The sequence below is a fragment of the Bufo gargarizans genome, chromosome 5, assembly GCF_014858855.1.
Source record: "Bufo gargarizans isolate SCDJY-AF-19 chromosome 5, ASM1485885v1, whole genome shotgun sequence".
NCBI classification, from domain to species: Eukaryota; Metazoa; Chordata; class Amphibia; order Anura; family Bufonidae; genus Bufo; species Bufo gargarizans.
This window is the reverse complement of record NC_058084.1, coordinates 350,012,435-350,028,361: the sequence shown is the minus strand read 5'-3', so window position 1 is coordinate 350,028,361 and position 15,927 is coordinate 350,012,435. Positions and strand designations below refer to the sequence as shown.

At 41.7% G+C, this 15,927-nt stretch overlaps 1 long non-coding RNA gene across 1 annotated transcript in view; it reads left to right on the top strand.

The window, feature by feature from the left end:
- LOC122939594 overlaps positions 1-15,927 on the top strand; it is a 422,656-nt gene that overhangs the window by 276,842 nt on the left and 129,887 nt on the right. The window lies entirely within an intron of this gene.

The window sequence follows — 15,927 nt, the reverse complement described above, 5'->3', positions numbered from 1 at the left end:
AGTATATAGTGGGCTCAGCATGCATGTTGGTACTTGCATCCCTGGATCCGATGAAAGCTGTAATGGCACCGGACGGGGTTAAAAGCAGAGTGTGCTTGGCGTGCATGCTGTACCTCCCCTCCCTGGACTGTGTGGCTGTCATGGCCCATAAAAGGTAGGAACTAGTGTTAGGGACCACTCATTAAGGCGACCTTGACGTGGTGAGTGGCTTATTACGCTTTGGCCAAAATGTACACCAATGCCTTATTCAACATCCAGCATAAAGGCAGGGCAGAGTGCTGGTTGCATTTTGTGTTTTTGCGTTTGTAAATATTGATTATACCAGGGTTGGACCATAATATTTTGTCCAATTCTCTGTCATTGCATCCATCGCTGCTGACAGCAGGCCATGTTTCAAAGTTAGCTCTGCCATATGTGCTTATTGACTCTAGTATGCTATCTGATGTTGGCCCAGTGGTCCATGCTGGCGCTGCTGCCCCTAACCGCACGGGCGCCGGGCTCCCTCTTTCCCTGCTGCCATGCACCATACTAACAAGCTCGGGCCGCAGCTAGCTTAACAGTTGCATCTGTGCTCCATGCCAGAGTTTACCTCCTGCTGGAGACCTGAACTGTTTGTTAGGGCTTGCATTGGTGTGTCTCTCCTCACTTCTGAGGCAGCATGTAGAGGCCCTCTGTCTTACCAGCCTATGGCTTGATTGCAGGAAGTATTTAAAGGCGCTTCCTACTCCAGGAAGATGCCTGAGCAACTCATGGTCACTAGCTTGTCTAGTTCCTGGTGTGAAGGTGTTTTCGAAGTTCTGCTTTGCTGTGTACCAGACCTTGCTTTGGAATTATCAGATTTTGCTTGTTTGCCACCTGCCCCTTACCTTGGACTTTGTTTGCGGACCTTGATTGATGGCTGCCTGCCCTGACTTTGGACTTCCTGAATACGTCCTTCGGTGCTTGCACCAGTATCTCTGACCCCTTGGTCAGCTGCCACTGACTCAGGGACTGCTCTGGAGTGGCACCTTGCAACTACCCTAACGGCCGAAGCCTATTCTCACCATGAGAGGCTCTAGTGAAGACCATGTAGTTGCTTAGTTACACCCCTCCAGGGCATAGCCAGTCAGTGGTGCAGTGAGTCCACACCAGCTTGCATAACATCTGACCCATCCAATTCAGCAACTAAACAGTCCTTAACTTTTTTGAGTACTGAGCTCAATGGCGAGTTTTGGACCCCTCTCCACTGCTATTTGCCTGAACAGTTAGGTTTGTTAGTTTCTGTGATGCTTGGATTGATCTGGATTGCCTTTAACTGTCTGTTTGGAATATTTTATTGCCTGAATTTGACTATGACTTTCGTCTCATGATTTTGCTAATACATACTGGTCTTCTCTCAACCCAGAGAATCCACTATTCAGGTAGGCCTTGTGTAAAGTGATAATAATGAAGGGGGAAGTTAATTATTCCCTTACATCATTTTGCGACTTTTCAATGTAATTGCAACTGTGACTTTTCTAATGGCGATTAGCATTTTACACTTTCCTCGCCAATTTTTTAAAAGGGGAAGTGGTAAGGATGCAGTGTTGGCAAGGCCATTGGCTCCTTCTAATTAATCATTATTTACGCCAGAAACTGGGAGCAAATAATGACTGAAATCTATTGCAGCTTCAAATTGCTGTAGATTTCATTCCTACACATTTCTCAGATGATTGGCGATACATTTATCCAGGACAATTATCGGGTTTGAGTGTTAATTAACAATAATTTTCCAGACAATCAGGTCATGTAAATGGGCCTTAACTCCTGCTGAAGAGATCTCATATGATTGACAGGTACAGTTTTTCAGTAGTCAAGTAAGGATGGCTGCTAAAAATATCATATTGGAATTGTCCATTATTGCCATATTTTGGTATAATATATAATAAGCCAATATGTTGACAATACAGGTATATCACCTAAGGTAAACTTATCCATAGGAAATCTCCCCAGGATAGGTCATCAATATCTGATGAGCACATAGTGTAAAGACCAGGAAGCCATGCTGACATGGAGCACAGTGTCAGTTTGCTATGCTGTGGTAGCATAATGGAGAGGACTCCTGTGCGCATGAACAGCAGACCTGACAATGTATTTCAGTGAAGCTTTAAACTCTGAAATGGGGAAACAAGGGGCAGTAGGAAAATAAAAAGCAGCAACTTGGATGCCGTATCTGCAGTACTCATGTTTTGCTACAGATCATGGTCCAAAGTCCCTTTATGGGTTAAAAAAAAAGAAAGTTTTATTTCCATTTCTCCACTTTTTTAAATTTTCCTTGCAGATTGTGTTTATTTATTTGCAAAACTGTCATATTAAGCTTTCTAATTGTGTGAGATATTAAAAGCTAATTGCCTCTTTGTGCCTAGGAAGCTCTGATGAGGATTGTTTTCTCCATGCACATCTTGTACTGTAATTTTCATTTTTTGGATTGAGTTTTGGTTCGTACTGTTTATGTCCTTGTAACCTCCTCTGATTTGCTTGTGCCAAGTATTTTAGCTAATAATAGAAGCAACTTGTCTTCTTTTTCAGAGAGCTGTAATGTATAATTCATGCCAGCATTTTATTTGGGGGCTTTGAAGCTTTTGAAACTTGTTACTAGTAACTGCTTTAATTAAGGATACCTCAAAAACTATTATATTAATAATGTATCACTAATGCTCCCTCATATAGATTGATATTCTATACAACTTAAAAGAGTTTCTTTTTCTGGTTAATGATATTGATGACTTACAATACCAGATCTGTAGGGGTTCGACATCTGGCACCCACACTGATCAACTGTTCCCTGCAACTTCTGGAGCCAGGATTAGCACTTTTAGTGGGTTGGGAAGCACAACTGTTGTAGTGGCCATGCTGGTTACTACAACTTTGCTCCCATTCACTTAGACTTCTGGCTCCATTTAAAGTGCTAGCTCCAGTGCTGGTGGCTGCAAGGACTGATGACCTATCCTACAATCATCAATATCAGTAGCTCTTCAACAGTCTTAAGGGATTACTGTTTTGGTGTCTTCCTTAACTCCTTAATGACCAGGCATGAAAAGGCCTTAATGACCAGAAACATGTGGCTGTTTTAGGCCTTGTTTTATGCAGAAGAAATGATATATTTTTCGGCATTGTTCAGGGATGCATATAAGTTAAAGTATAATTTATATTACTTTTTTGCTGCATAAATATAGAAAAAAAATTAAAATTTTGGCATTGTTTTTGTTGTATATTTTTTATGCCATTCACGTTTCACACTAAATAACCTGGTAATTAAATTCTTCAGGTTATAATGGTCTTTGGATACCTAATAGGTGTTTTTTTTTAATTTTTATTTAATGTGTGCATGTATTTTACACTAAATGGTGGCGATATTTTTTGTGTAGAGTTGTGAATTTTCTTTAATTTTTATTACGATATTTATAACATTTTTAAAATCCCATTATGAGATTACTGATTTATAACTTTATTTCACATTTATAATGTATTAGCATGCTCCTGTATGCTAATAGATTATACTCAGTATGACATAGGCTACTGTTAGGGCTACTCTAGTGTGCCCCAACAGCAGGCTTACAGTGCAGACAGCCCTGGGGTCCTGGAGCACTCCAGCAGCCACTTTAAGGGATTGTCTCATTTGTCTCATGTAGACAAAGTTAATACAAGGTACTTACTAATGTATTGTGATTGTTCACATTGCCTCCTTTGCCGGCTTCATTCATATTTCCATCACATTATACACTGCTCGTTTACAGGAGTTATGACCACCCTGTAATCCAGCATGCTGTAGACCCTCTGGTGTCTGGGACCACTAGAGTATGCATAGGCTGGTACTTTTTCCTATAGTGTGCAAGCATGGCCAATGCTCCTGGATTGCACAATAGATTAGTAAGTTCCTTGTATTAACTTTGTCCACGTGATAAATGCGATTTGCTAAGGTAAGACAATCCCTTTAACCCTCCTCATTTGTGGAGATGCCGAAAAATGTTGCTGCAGACTGGGGACCTACACCATCTACCGTCAAAAGACATCATGCAGTTAGGGGGATAATGTCCCTCACTACTGAAATGCTATTTTGTACCATACAAATATGGAACTCACTTGTACTGCATTGTCCTGTAAAATTTACAGTGGAGAACTACGGAAAGTCTTCAGACCCTTTAAATTTTTTAAATATTTTTATGTTGCTCCTTTTGCTAAAATTAAAAATGTATAGTTTTCTCCCATCAATCTGCACTCAATCCCCCTTAGTAAAAAAATTTTAACTGAAATGTTTAAATGTTTGCAAATTTATTAAAAAAGAAAAACTGCCATTTTGTCTGGACATAAATATTCAAAGCATATCAGAGCAAAAACCAAGCCACGGGGAAGAAAAAACTGCCTGTAGCACCCAGAGACATGGAAGAAGTTTGGAACAACCAGGACTTACTTTAGAGCTGACTGCCTCACCAAAATATGTATTTTGGAAGGAAGGGGGTCTTAGTACGAAGTGACCAGGAACTCAAACATCCTGTGTACAGCTGGGAGAAGCTTAGAGAAGGTCAAATATCACTGCATCATTCCACTAATCTGGGGGTTATGGAAAAGTGACCAAAAAGAAACCCCTCCTCTATAAGAGAGACATGAAAGTTTGCAAGGAAATCAACTAAAGTACTCTTAGGCCTCATGCACACGACCGTTTTTTTTTAAGATCCGCAAAAACGGGGTCCGTAGGTCCGTGATCCGTGACCGTTTTTTCGTCCGTGGGTCTTCCTTGATTTTTGGAGGATCCACGGACATGAAAAATGAAAAAAAAAATCTAAGTCAAGTTTGCCATTGAAATGATAGAAAAAAACAGACACGGATCACGGACACGGATCACGGACGCGGATGACAATCTTGTGTGCATCCGTGTTTTTTCACGGACCCATTGACTTGAATGGGTCCGTAAACCGTTGGCCGTGAAAAAAATAGGACAGGTCATATTTTTTTCACGGCCAGGAAAAACGGATCACGGATGCGGCTGCCAAACGGTGCATTTTCTGATTTGCCCACGGACACATTTAAAGTCAATGGGTCCACGAAAAAAAACGGAAAACGGCACAACGGCCACGGATGCACACAACGGTCGGGTGCATGAGGCCTTAGACTGTGAGAAACAAGATTCACTGGTATGATGAAACCAGGATTTAACTTTTTGCTCTCAGTTCTAAGGGTCATGTTTGGAGAAAACAAGGCACTGTCCAGTACCATCCCTTCAGTGAAGCATGGTGGTGGCAGGATATTGCTCTGGGTTGTTTTTCAGCAGCTGGGACAGGGAGACTGGTCAGAGTTGAGGGAAAGCTGAATGGAGCAAACTACAGAGATATTCTTAATGAAAACCTGATCCAGTATGCTCTGGACCTCAGACTGGGATGAAGGTTTAAGTTCCAACAATGACCCTAAGCACACAGACAAAAAAACACAGGAGTAAATTAGGGACAACTTTGTGAATGTTCTTGAGTGGCCCAACCAGAGCCATGACTTGAACCCTATTGAACATCTATGGAAAGACTTGAAAATGGCTGTTCGCCAATGGTCTCCATTTAACTTGGGAATGACGGAGAACAACTTGAACTTTGTTTTATGTTAGCACAAGGCAACAACATAAAATGTGAAAAAAGTGAAAGGGTCTGAAGACTTTCCGATTTATGTGAATTAATTAGTATTAGATTATGATACATCCCCTTGTGGACATTTAGTTGTAGCGTCCCTTTAATTCCAGTTCAAATAATCAAACCCTTTTTCTTTTCCTAAGAGCAAAGTGGCTCAGAATTAACATTTGGGACCATTCCTGAGCTACCTGTAGGATTTAACTTTGCCAATAAAACTACTAGCCTAACTGGTATTGACAAATTGAAGCCGGTTCTGGTATTTAATTTGTACAGGCTACATTATTTGGCAGCAGTTTTCAATAGACAAGGAGGTATGAAATACCTACTTGCTGCTCACAGATATATCTCAGGCTGTATAGCATATATGTCAGCTCTTGTATAAAGCTTAGAATCTAAGAATGCTTTATTGTTATGTTAGCCACCACACAACCTGAGATATAACCTTTAACAATCAGGTCAGGAGTGAGAACACTCCTGATTAGGTTTCCAAATGTGATATCTCTGGCTGTATGGCAGCTATTCCAGGTTATAGCAGGGCAGTGTCGGACTGGGGTTCCTAGGGCCCACCAGTAAAATATATTTTGGGGGCCCACCATACTGATACATTCAAATATTACCTGCTCACACAGCAGCAAGATGCTACAAGATGATTGAATATGGGGGTCCCTGCAGCATCTTTGAGAAGGTAGATCCTGGGGAAAAGAGGATACTGGCGAGCTTTCCTCTATACCTAGAAGTCCTCTCAGCTCTGATCATGACTATAATAATAAACTGGGGAGTTTCTTTAAAGGGGTTCTGCACTTTGTTTAAAGTGATGATCTATTCTCTGGAGAGATCATCAGCTTCTGATCGGCGCGGGTCCGACACCCGGGACCCCCGCCGATCAGCTGTTAGAGAAGGCAGCGGTGCTCCAGTAGCGCCGCGGCCTTCTCACTGTTTACCGCAGGCCCAGTGACATCACGACTAGTATCACTGGCCTGGGCAGGGCTAAACTCCATTCAGGTGAACAGAGCTTAGCCCCACCCATGCCAGTGATACTAGTTGTGATGTCACTGGGCCTGCGGTAAACAGTGAGAAGGCCGCGGCGCTACTGGAGCACCGGTGACTTCTCTAACAGCTGATTGGCGGGGGTCCCGGGTGTCGGACCCGCGCCGATCAGTCACAAGTTAGTGGAATAAGAGATATTGTAAGAAAAAAAAATTCCATTTCCGCTAACTTGTGACAAAAAATATAAAATTCCATGAACTCACTATGCCCATCAGTGAATACCTTAGGGTGTCTACTTTCCGAAATGGGGTCATTTGTGGGGTGTTTCTACTGTCTGGGCATTGTAGAACCTCAGGAAACATGACAGGTGCTCAGAAAGTCAAAGTGCGTAAATGAATTTTTTTGCACCACAGTTTGTAAACGCTATAACTTTTACCCAAACCAATAAATATACACTTATTGCATTTTTTTTTAATCAAATACATGTAGAACAATAAATTTTTAGAAAAATGTATATAGAAATTGAGTATAACAGAAAGTGAAAAATGTCATTTTTTTGCAAAAAGTTTGGTCAATTTTGATTAATATAAAAAAAAGTAAAAATGTCAGCAGCAATGAAATGCCACCAAATGAAAGCTCTATTAGTGAGAAGAAAAGGAGGTAAAATTCATTTGGGTGGTAAGTTGCATGACCGAGCAATAAACAGTGAAAGTAGTGTAGTGCAGAATTGTAAAAAGTGGTATGGTCATTAAGGGGGTTTAAGCTAGGGGGGCTGAAGTGGTTAATGCTCCTTTTCTCTGCAATAGTGTCCTTTAATTTTAAGGGGCACTGGATAATTATCTGTAAGGCCTCTTGCACACGACCATGTGTCCCCTGTCCGCAATACACGGGACACCGGCCGTGTGCATTCTGCATTACGGATGAGGACCAATTCACTTGAATGAGTCCGCAAATCCGGAGATACGGTGCGGAACAGAACAGAACCACGGAACGGAAGCACTACGGAGTGCTTTCGTGGGGTTCCGTTCCGTGCTTTCGTTTAACAAAAAGATAGAACTTGTCCTATCTTTTTGCGGAACGGACGGATTGCGGACCAGGTCGCAATCTGCATGCGGCTGGCCCACGGTCGGTGCCCATGCATTGCCTAAGTAATAACATAGGCTCCTATCCCCTTCCCCCAGCTAAGAGGCTGTCACTAACAGAAGCATAACTTGTAGCTTAGGGGCCACAGTGCAATGCCATTAGCAGGGCTGCCCACCTATCATGCTTCATTTACTGCACAGGCAACCTTACATGGGGAAGAGGAACCTTCAGGGTCCCCTCTGGCTCCTGGGCCCAGACGCAACAGCACTTTTTTGCAACCCCTATAGTTACATCCCTGGTCACTAACTACAAACGGTCTGACTCTGTCCTTACAGAACGAGGAACTAAGGTAAGTAAATTGATGCTATTGCTTTATAAAGATATACTGTTAATGTTTTACCCTAATAGGCATACCCAAGTATCTAACTTCCTAGCTGATGGAGACGTACAATGAATATGTCTATATTTAACTTACTCGTGGGGTCAGCGGATGAGACATAATTTTAAACTGTGGACTGCATGTATTAAAGCAAATGGCATATGTGAGATTAAAATTCCAAGTTGTGAAGGTCATTGAAGAATTACTGAGAATAGTTTGATCCTTAGAGTGCTGAGATCACAGATATGTAATATGATTTATCTAGTATTCCCTTGGAGCGATATAATTCGTTCCTCTGAGGTACAGGTAGGAGGCACTTTGTCATGTGGTCTAGTAGACAATGCATCAGTGTGAACAATATGTTTACTGACCTCAGGTGTCATGATCCAAAAGATTCTTCGACAATTCTGTGTTCAGTGAGAAGACATTTTCAGGATTTTCTGCTTGAATATGTTAAACTTTTGCTGTCAATTCCTTAACTATTAAAACATGTTATCTGATATTTTTATCGTGGGGTGGTAAGTAATAGAAAGATCATATAAAATATAACTGTTAAATATGGAATTTGGCAAGAATAAGGAATAATTCTGTATTAGTTGGTCAGACTTGTATAAAAGCAGTATGCATTATCTATCTAGAAATTGTAGGGGGTGATGTCCCCTTCCTTTTGAGCATCCCGCTCCACTGGACTAAGCCACTTCTTCTACAGTTTAGTACAAAAGTTTTTGTGAAAGCAACAGTATGGTCTTGCCTTAGCCAATAGCATGAGTAGAAAGCTGAATTAGTATAAGCATTACTTTCTAACGGGAATTTAAAGGGGTTCTGCCTGCCTCAATAAATGGAAGATTCATACTTACCTACTCCCTGCCGGTACCCTGTGCTGTCTTCCCTATGTCTATGTTCCAGTCCCCTCACTGTGTTTACCTCAGTTGAAGCATGGGGATGGTCACATGCTCCGCTGAAGCCAATGACTGACTTCAGCGGTGACGTGCCCACATGCAGCACACCACCGCTGAAGTCAGTAATTGGCTGCAATGGAGCATGTGACCATGCCCATGCTTCAGCGGATGGACATGGACAATGCGGGAAACAGCTCCGAGTATCGGAGCTGCAGAGGTCAGGTAAGTATAAATCTTCTTTTTACAGAGGCAGGCTGGGGGGCTCTTGCAAAACAATAATTATTCCCAGAGAACCCCTCCAAGGTGGCCATACACATTAGATATGTTACACAGTGGGTGTGGAACCATTGTGTTCACTGAACAGATTTAACTTGGGGTTACTCCTAACTGTGTTATCCTGGTAGTCCCCTTTTTTCACCCTTTAACCCCTGTACAAGAATATGGACTTTGCTGTAATGATATTACTAGTGCGATACCTCTAGTAGTCTCTGGTATCTGCTAACCCATGGAGGTCAAAAGAGCACTAATCAGGTAGAACCGTAGTCAGGGACAAGCTAAGGTCAGGGCATGCAGAGTATATGCAATACAGTAAATAGTCTGAGGTCAGGATGGGCAGCTCAGAGTCAAAATGGAGATCAGACAGAGGTCACAGGGTCAAATCCAGAAAATAGGCATAAGTTGGTACACAGGCAGACAACTGAAGCTATGGCACGTTTACAGGGAACTAGCAAGCTAGACAACCTATTAGTCAGACACCCTACCAAAGGGGAAGGTCCCTTAAGTATCCCAATTTGGCTAGCCATTGGCTGGTGTGAATTAGGGTGTGCATGTGCTATCCCTTTAAGAGCCAGAGGGAGCACACATGACCTATGAGCAGAGGAAAAGGCCTTGAAGGCAAGAACCAGCAACTAACAAACAGGCAACTCCGGTGGCTGGGCCAGCCACTAGTGGGCAGAGAAAGACTAGAGAGACATGAACATGTGCTGCCCAGGAGAATGGAGCCTTGGCAGGTACAGTCTGCAAATATAACAAAATAGAATTTAGTTGAAATTCAACAGCAGTTAATCATGTGGTTAACGATCATTTTGCAGACACGGCCATACACATTTTAGTCCATATTGGCCATTACACTTACTCAAACTTGCCATAAAATGTTCAATGAAACTGGTGAAGGATGAAAGATCTTTCTGAGAACATTCTTTGAATGAAAGATCTTTCAACCAACTATCAGAAGAAAATTTCAAACATGGCCGACTTATTTTCAGGCAATAATGGTTTGACATCGTCTGTTTTGGTCAACTTTAATAAGTGTGGCCACCTTTAAACAGGAGCTTGGGGCACTACTCTACAGGTTCATGAACGCTAACTGCCTCATTTTATTTATGGTATCTATTGAGAAGAAGTGATGCAAATGAGGCCTTAGCAAGCTCTGTCTCTGATGCCATCAGATGTAAGGCAGCTATCCAAGTCAGTGTTTGACCCTTTAAAAAGGCATTGAGACATGACTTGGATAATAAATAAGCTAGCATCTCGTCTGCAAATGGCTGTTTCCAGGTACTGGCTTAACTGGATAACAGGCCTAGGTCAGGATTTTGGGGGGGTTCCTTGGGGGGTCCCACTGGGGTGAATGGACCTGTGGCCATGCGCTCTCTATTTATTTCTATGAGACTTCTGAAAATAGCCTAGCGCACTCGCTCGGCTAATTTTGGAACTTCCATAGAAGTCATTGGAGCATATGCCAGCCATGGTGCACTCTGTTTAACTTTGGAGACCCCATTTTAGAGATAGGCGAGTACCTCAGAGGTGGGACTTGCTCCTATTTGAAATTGGTGACATCCTAACGATATACCACTAATGCCTGAGGTGACACAACCCCATTTAACAGCAGCAATGGTCATTGTAACTAGTTAACTTCAATTATGCATTGGTTCATTGGTTCGTTATAATCTGTGCTTGCTAGTATATGGGGAAAAACATCTGATTTACATAAAAACTGGAATATTTCAAAATAATTTTAATTATGAATTTCAACAAACAGCCTGAAGCTTTATTTAATTTTAATGCTTTAAAGACATTATTATGTATCTAGACATAACCTTCTCTATTAGCAAATTATATAGCTTTGCAACAGATGTTAAACTTCGCCTGCAGTGTGATACTATAAAAGGACGTCGCATAACCATTTATAAATTAGCCAATTTACTTCTGTAGCTCTTTTAATATTCAAGACTGATTTGCTTACAACTAATGACAGACTCTGATTTCTCTTCCAGGAATGCAGTACTTTTTTCCTGGGTGTAGATAAATTCATCACGTTAGCTTAGTGTGTTTAGAAAATTGTCCTTTAAGAGATTTCCCCAAATATTCATGTTCTTGTTTATGGTGCTTAGGATGTTCGCAATTCATATGTAGGTTAATAATTTAGAGGCTGCTTCACTATGGATGTCAGCTATGCCACGGGAGATTGAAGCAAATACAAGTTGTCCCCTGCAGTGCTGGACATATTTGGAATGTGCAGGGGTGCGGACAGGGAAAATGAGTTTTAGTGTTGTGCACATCAATTTGTATTACAATTTTTTATTTGATCTTTAGAACAGATTCTTTTTTATAACATTATGAATATATTTAAATAGCTAAAAATCAGATGTCTCTTTGGTTCAGATCACAGCTTTGACACAATGAATGACATAATGCTTGAATATAAATATTGCTTGTATTATTTTCTTTGTGTAAAAAAAAATCTTTCAAAAAATATTTTAGAATGGGGATAGTTTACTCCGCAAATTTTTCCTATTTCAGTCTTGTTAAAAATGTGGGCTGGAGTAAGGTGTGCCAATTTTATTGAGACACCTCTTAATAAATTTGGTACATCTTCTGGCCTTCCATGATCCAGAAACTAAAATATACCCCAGCTAGAAGTGGGCAAAGTTTTTAGCTGTCTCTGGCGTAAATGATAGTAAATTTGATGAGCCACGGGAGGCTCTGCCCCTCCAGCTAAGCCCACCCAAAACTTCATATCCCCTACTCAGTTATTATAGTTAAAGGTGTTTTCTGGTTACTAGATATTGAATGATTACCTATCCTCAGGATAGGTCATATATATCAGATCGGTTGGGGTCCATCACCTGGCACCCCCACTGATCTGTTGTATTCCATAGACATCATTGCCAGAAAAAACACAATGGAGGGAGCTGGAAGCATACGGTACGCTGTGTAGTAGTACACTGTGCAGAGGCAGTGTTGGCATACTGCAGCTCACCTCCTATTTAAGCGAATGGGACATGAGCTGCATTATATTGGAATGGCCACTACACAGTGGAGGGGGCCTTATACTTCTTGCTTCGTCCACTGTTTTGTTTCCAGGGATGATTGCCGACAAAAACAGCCAACCGATGGGGATGCTGGTTGTCAGAACCCACTGATCTGATAGTGATGATCTGAAGATAGGTCATCAATATCTAGAAATGGAGAACCCCTTTAAATAATATTCTTGATACTTGCTGTCACCACTAGAGGAAGGTTAGAAGCTTACTGTGTTATCATTGTTTTATGCAGTAAGTTCCTTGGCTCCACTTAGCGGCGGATGCAGATAATCTGAATTTCACATTTTTGCTTGCATTTAACTGGAAAAAGATCTGTGATCACAAAAAAGCAAATACTGGGAATACTGGCGTATTAAATAAATAGCAGTAATGCAGAGCACATGACAGTTGAAGGACCAATTATGTCATTGTTACAGGTTTCTAAAGAAGCTATCAAATTCCGAATTTTTCTTCCTACATTTGGATCCTGACAAACATAGTGCTCATTCTGAGTGCTGTATTTAACCTTTTTTGTGACGGAGGGCTGATCATGTCAGTTTACTGTCATTTTAGGAGAATTGGGCTGAGACAGCATCCTGATCTCTTTATTGGTTATATAGGGTGATCCGCCATTAAATGGGTTATCCAGGAATTTGATGTTGCTGCAAATCAGCTGTTTGAACAGACTTCGGTGAGTGCTGCGGTCTCTTCACTGACCAGCTGTTTGAGAAGGCATCGGTGCTTCTGTTTTCACCTCGGCGGAGCCCATACATTTGAATGCTGTACAGAGATGGATCTCCGTACAGCAGTCAAACAAAGTTTTAACCGAAGTGACTTTGGATCTATGATCCGAAGCTATCTTTACTCAACACCATTGATGACCTATCCTGAGGATAGGCTATAAATATCAAATTCCCAAATAGCCCCTTTAAAATAGATCACTGTTACTTACATTGTTGCTGCATGGGGTATGGGCATATAAGATAAGTTGTATCTTGTAGAGGATAGGATATTGACCAGCTTCCTAATATACATCTATTTAACATTTTGCTGGCAGACCATTATTATATCCATAACGTAAATCTGCCTAAAAAAACATAATATGGATCATGTCACTCATCTAAAATGTATCCATACTAGAGGTGTATAGAACTAAACATGGCATCAGTCTTGTGAACCATCATGTGACCCTAACACATATCATGCGACCTGGCTTTCAGTTAACTGCCCAGTTGTATAATAGCTGAATAGTTGTGTATTGTGGAGCAGAACATGTACAGTATATACAAACCGGATTCCAAAAAAGTTGGGACACTATACAAATCGTGAATAAAAACTGAATGCAATGATGTGGAGGTGCCAACTTCTAATATTTTATTCAGAATAGAACATAAATCACGGAACAAAAGTTTAAACTGAGAAAATGTACCATTTTAAGGGAAAAATATGTTGAATCAGAATTTCATGGTGTCAACAAATCCCCAAAAAGTTGGGACAAGGCCATTTTCACCACTGTGTGGCATCTCCCCTTCTTCTTACAACACTCAACAGACGTCTGGGAACCGAGGAGACCAGTTTCTCAAGTTTAGAAATAGGAATGCTCTCCAATTCTTGTCTAATACAGGCCTCTAACTGTTCAATCGTCTTGGGCCTTCTTTGTTGCACCCTCCTCTTTATGATGCGCCAAATGTTCTCTATAGGTGAAAGATGTGGACTGCAGACTGGCCATTTCAGTACCTGGATTCTTCTCCTACGCAGCCATGATGTTGTGATTGATGCAGAATGTGGTCTGGCATTATCTTGTTGAAAAATGCAGGGTCTTTCCTGAAAGAGATGACGTCTGGATGGGAGCATATGTTGTTCTAGAACCTGAATATATTTTTCTGCATTGATGGTGCCTTTCCAGACATGCAAGCTGCCCATGCCACACGCACTCTTGCAACCCCATACCATCAGAGATGCAGGCTTCTGAACTGAGTGTTGATAACAACTTGGGTTGCCCTTGTCCTCTTTGGTCCGGATGACATGGCGTCCCAGATTTCCAAAAAGAACTTCTAATCGTGACTCGTCTGACCACAGAACAGTCTTCCATTTTGCCACACTCCATTTTAAATGATCCCTGGCCCAGTGAAAACGACTGAGATTGTGGATCTTGCTTAGAAATGTCTTCTTCTTTGCACTGTGGAGTTTCAGCTGGCAACGGCGGATGGCACGGTGGATTGTGTTCACTGACAATGGTTTCTGGAAGTATTCCTGAGCCCATTCTGTGATTTCCTTTACAGTAGCATTCCTGTTTGTGGTGCAGTGTCGTTTAAGGGCCCGGAGATCACGGGCATCCAGTATTGTTACGGCCTTGACCCTTACGCACAGAGATTGTTCCAGATTCTCTGAATCTTCGGATGATGTTATGCACAGGTGGAGATGATAGATGCAAAGTCTTTGCATTTTTCGCTGGGTAACACCTTTCTGATATTGCTCCACTATCTTTCTGCGCAACATTGTGGGAATTGGTGATCCTCTACCCATCTTGGCTTCTGAGAGACTCTGCCACTCTGAGAAGCTCTTTTTATACCCAATCATGTTGCCAATTGACCTAATTAGTGTTAATTGGTCTTCCAGCTCTTCGTTATGCTCAAATTTACTTTTTCCAGCCTCTTATTGCTACTTGTCCCAACTTTTTTGGGATTTGTTGACACCGTGAAAATTTAAATCAACGTATTTTTCCTTTAAAATGATACATTTACTCGGATTAAACGTTTGATCTGTCATCTATGTTCTATTACAAATAAAATATTGACATTTGCCATCTCCACATCATTGCATTCAGTTTTTATTCACAGTTTATTTAGTGTCCCAACTTTTTTGGAATCCGGTTTGTACAATATTAGCAGAAGGACCCGGCTTCGCACGGGTATATTTCATCTATTTAATTTCATGTTTCCGTGTGTCGTAAAAAGATATCGACAGTTTCCCCATTACAGTGACCTCTACAGTACCCTCCCCTTTAACAATTACCTCCACAGTGCCTGCACATCTAACATTGACCTTCACAATTGCTGCCCTTTTAACATTGGCCTCCACAGTGCCCGCCCCTTTAACAAGGACCTTCACAGTGCCCGCCCCTTTAACAGTGACCTCCACAGTGACCGCCTATTTAACTGTGACTTTCACTGTGACTGCCCCTTTAACTGTGACTTTCACAGTAACCGCCCCTTTAACAGTGACTTTCACAGGGACTGCCCCTTTAACAGTGACCACCCTTTAACAGTGAATTTCTCAGTGGCCGCCCCTTTAACAGGGACTGCCCCTTTAACAGTGACTGCCCTTTTAACAGTGACTTTCACAGTGGCCACCCCTTTAACAGTGACTTTCACAGTGACTGCCCCTTTAACAGAGACTTTCAGAGTGACCGCCCCTTTAACAGTGACTTTCACAGTGACCGCCCCTTTAACAGTGACTTTCACAGTGACCGCCCCTTTAACAGTGACTTTCACAGTGACTGCCCCTTTAACAGTAACCGCCCCTTTAACAGTGACTTTCGCAGTGCCTGCCCATTTAACAGTGACTTTTACAGTGACCGCCCCTTTAACACTGACTTTCACAGTGCCTGCCCCTTTAACAGGGACCTTCATAGTGCCCACCCC